Source organism: Fragaria vesca, linkage group LG3 (genome assembly GCF_000184155.1).
Source record: "Fragaria vesca subsp. vesca linkage group LG3, FraVesHawaii_1.0, whole genome shotgun sequence".
NCBI classification, from domain to species: Eukaryota; Viridiplantae; Streptophyta; class Magnoliopsida; order Rosales; family Rosaceae; genus Fragaria; species Fragaria vesca.
Genome location: NC_020493.1, coordinates 21876162 through 21879451, shown reverse-complemented (window position 1 = coordinate 21879451; position 3290 = coordinate 21876162).

Genomic DNA, 3290 nt, shown 5'->3' with positions numbered 1-3290 from the left:
CCTATTTACCCATTTGACTAATGTGGATCTCTTAGTGCTCATATAAGGGGTAGACGTGTAAAATCTGCTATCAAGATTATGATTAAGTATGATACATCTATTTATTATTTTTCATAAGGATTGTTTTAATTATAAATAATTTATTTTAATTAATATATAAATAATTTTATATATCCCACCATACTACATATCATCAGTTCGCGAACATATACCATAATGTTTCATGTTTTAGTTAACATTGGTCAAACCATCAAGAATTAAAATGAAGTAGGAATGTTTAGAACAATGGCCATATATCAATCTTGTGACATGTGTCATGTAAGTTTGAACCAGCAGTAAGCTCCTAAATATTATTGATTCGTTTTAACTAGATTCTTTCTTTTAGTGTTCCTTTTATTTCGTCAATGAACTTCAACATAAGTAAGTAAACGAATTACATTTTTAAAGGGAATAAAAACTACACTAGTCAAATAAAGTATCTCTTATAACTTTGGTTATTATTTTCACTTTGTGGGTTTGAGCCAACTCAAATGATATGTAATGTATTTATACATGGGCTTGGTAAGACAAATAATTAGCTTGAGAATAAAAAGAAATTAAAGCACCTCTTAGCCAATGAGATTAAGGTTAAGAGGTTTGGGCACCTTCACAAAACTTTGGCTTCATTAGCTCTTCTTTGTTTGACTCTGGCTTCGGCTTCGACTTTGACCATTCTTGGATCTGGATTCTGGGCACACAAATTATATTGGAAAACTTCTTCATGTGCTGCGCATAGATGTTCATCATAATCTTCGAACTCGCCAACACAAGAGAGATTGCGAACGACTTGATGCCGTTTGAGCGATTTAATCATTTGTTTTCAAATGTGAGAGCAAAAGTACAAGTGGAATCATCTTGTTGCTCTCATGTGAGATCAACTTATCAATGTTCAAGAGTTCTTAAACCATTTATTTTCAAATGTGAAAACAAAAGTAAAACTGGAGTTATCTTGTAGCTCTCATGCGAGATTAACTTATTAATGTCCAATACTTCTTGTAATGATAATTCATTATACTTTATAAGTAATATATAACAATATTTAAGTCTAAACAAAGAAATAATTTCACATAAACAATAGATTCCCAATTAAAATGAGTTTCTTTTTGTAACAAGTTTTTTTTTTTTTGATAATTAAAATAAAGAAAAAGAGGTTTGACCAAAAAAAAACCTCATTGTTACTACTAGGAGTTTAGGAGTTGTAGTGGCAAGTTAGCAACGAGGTACGTAGCAGTAGAAATGCCCACTCAACATAAAGAATGATTATTTTATTAAATAAAAAGAAAGATAAGTAAGGGAACTCATTCATTATTGACCAAAAAAAAAAACACTCATTCTTGCTTATCTTCTTCCTCGAAAAAAGAGACTTCATCTTCTTCCTTGCGCTCAGCAGCAGCAGAGCTTTTTCTTCTGTAAAAAAAGCTCGCTCCGGCATTTTTCCTTGCACTTTTATTAAAAATATTGATTTTGAGAGAATTGCTATCAGATCTTTAGGGTAGAAATTACCAGATCCGAAAACTTTAAACCCATAATTTCTTTGTTCGATTAGCACGACATCTGATTCGAGTCGAAAAGTTTCTGGATGGGCGATGGAGGGAATGAACAGTGGATAGGAGACGAGAGAGTAACGGTCTGGTTCGATCAAAGTCTTCCCAAAAGCTAATGGTAACTTTGGCTTTTACTGTACATCGATACCAACAACCAGCTAACGTCAGTTTGAGATCTGTTAAGGCACATGACTTTTTAACTACTGGTTCAAGTGCACTGAATCCGCTCCGATAAAAAGAAGCTTTGTTTTCATTTGTAATCAGTTTTTGGATTTTGAGTCTTGAGTTTTTTATTAGAAAATATATACAATTTGGTGAAAAAATTTCTCCCAATTGTTTCTAAACTCTTATCTCTTAAGTGGATTTATAAAGTGGCAAGTTTTGCTCTTATTTTCTTGGTGGATTCTTTGGAGTGGTGAGCGTATCTATCCCTGAGACGTGCTCCCTGTACCAGTCTCTATTTTAGTCTTTCACGGTTTCACCGCAGTGATTTTCCCGGTATCACATATGACAATGACAATGAGTATTAGAAAACACCCAAAAACCAAGCCACCAAAGAAGAAAACCCTAGCAACCCCAACAAACCCACGAACTCCCTCTCGTCAGACGGCAGCCTCACATGGCTGGCCTCAGGGTCTAGTGCTGCCGGACGGGAATTCCATATGCCTTTTTAGTCTCTTGTATGTGGTTCGGCTCGAGAATAGACGAAGATATTTGAGATCTGTTAGTTTGTGTAGGTTTCTGGTATGCTCGTTCTTGCTGTTTCAGAGTTGCGGTGGCAGGGGTCTTCATAGGCTTTCATCGTCTTGTCGGTGGCATGGTTGCTTTGGGTCAAGGATGGTGTGTGCATGGTTGACCCTTGGTATAGTGTGGCTGAGAAGATCTACACGTTTTGTGGAGGCTTGGCGTGGCCGTGGGTTTGCTTGTAGCAGGTGGCGATGGAGGCAGTTGGTGGTGGAAGAGGCGGATCAGATCACGGATCATCTTTTGTTGGGCTTGGGCTGGGCCCATTCTTTGAGGCTGTTTGGGCTTCCAGAGGGGTTAGAGCTCGCCATTTGGGCCTTAACCCTTTCTAGCCCTTCGGGGATTCTAGGGGTTTTCCACTCATTTCAAAGTTTCGATAAGGGTTGGCAAGCCCTAACATTAAGGGCAAGAAGTTTATTTTCCTTGTTCCTTACCTAGACATCTGATGGAAGACTATTTTTGTTTTAATTTCGGTTCTACGTTGTTGTACACCAATTGAGGTTCGCAAGCGACAAGTATTACCGTTACATGGAATTTAGATAGGAATAGTTGGAAATTAGGTGTGACAGGCTCAACTGAACCCATTTGTAATGAGAGCTACATGTCTCTTTGTTAGTGCTTCTTGCCAATTAGACTATTGGTCGTAAGTAGGCAAATTGGTATAAACGCCTTCTGGCCCTGGACAAGTGAATGAAATTGTCTATTTTCTCAATGACAATGAGTATTAGAGTACACTACCAGGACAAGCACTTTAGCCGACGAAAATTTTTCGTCGGCCTGTCAGCTTAATTCGTCGGCTAAGATCTTAGCCGACGACCTTTCGTCGGCTAAGATTTCGTCGGGAAAAGCTCGTCTGTGGTGACTTTAGCCGACGACACACGTATAAGTCGTCGGCTAAAGTCAAGACTTTAGCCGACGAAATAATGTCGTCGGCTATAGTCCAGACTTTTAGCCGACGACATT